Source organism: Gavialis gangeticus, unplaced genomic scaffold (assembly GCF_001723915.1).
Source record: "Gavialis gangeticus isolate Ggan-Ray unplaced genomic scaffold, GavGan_comp1, whole genome shotgun sequence".
NCBI lineage: Eukaryota > Metazoa > Chordata > Crocodylia > Gavialidae > Gavialis > Gavialis gangeticus.
This window is the reverse complement of record NW_017729031.1, coordinates 98040006-98040338: the sequence shown is the minus strand read 5'-3', so window position 1 is coordinate 98040338 and position 333 is coordinate 98040006.

Below are 333 nucleotides of genomic sequence, written 5' to 3'. Positions count from 1 at the left end.
GTGGGCTAGCAGGCTGACCCTCTGGGTCCCCTGTCAGCCAGGGCTGTTGTGACCCAGCTCAAAGTCACTGTGGTCCAGGTGCATGTGTAAACTGCATGCCCAGGAACTTCCCAGCAGCAATAAACTGTGGAGCAAAAAGCTCCACAGTTGATTGCTGCATGTTAATGGTATGTATAGAAGACCCCAGTGGTGTAGTCTAAGTCACCACTAAGGCTACAAACAGATGTCACATTTGTCCCAGGATAAATGGTTTTATCCTGGAACAAAATGCAGTTTTAGACAGCTCTTTTCTTGGTCTGGGGCAAACCAGTTGCCTTCTATGACTGTTTCCTA